This window comes from Echinococcus granulosus (genome assembly GCF_000524195.1).
Source record: "Echinococcus granulosus chromosome Unknown EG_S00076, whole genome shotgun sequence".
Classification (NCBI taxonomy): domain Eukaryota; kingdom Metazoa; phylum Platyhelminthes; class Cestoda; order Cyclophyllidea; family Taeniidae; genus Echinococcus; species Echinococcus granulosus.
The window spans coordinates 186,715-187,005 of NW_020170456.1; positions in this window are offsets into that span (position 1 = coordinate 186,715).

Sequence of the window (291 nt, forward strand, 5' to 3'; positions counted from 1 at the left end):
TTGAAAAGAGAATGTAATTGATTGCAGCATAACTATTCGTGACAGCACCTCTTGAACTGCCATCCAAGACAGTGGTATTAAAGCATAATAAATAAATTTCCTTTGATAAGTAAACATTTAGGGAATAGATGATAGCATTGTTATGATACGCTGGGTGTTTGTTCAGCTCTCGGTTTTGGGTAAGGGGCAACTTAGTCGCTCCGCCTTCGTGCTTTCGCCATGTGGGTTGGCCTCCGTGCCAGGTCAGTGGCCACAAGCCCTACTGGAGGCCTTGTGACGCTACCCTGTTTT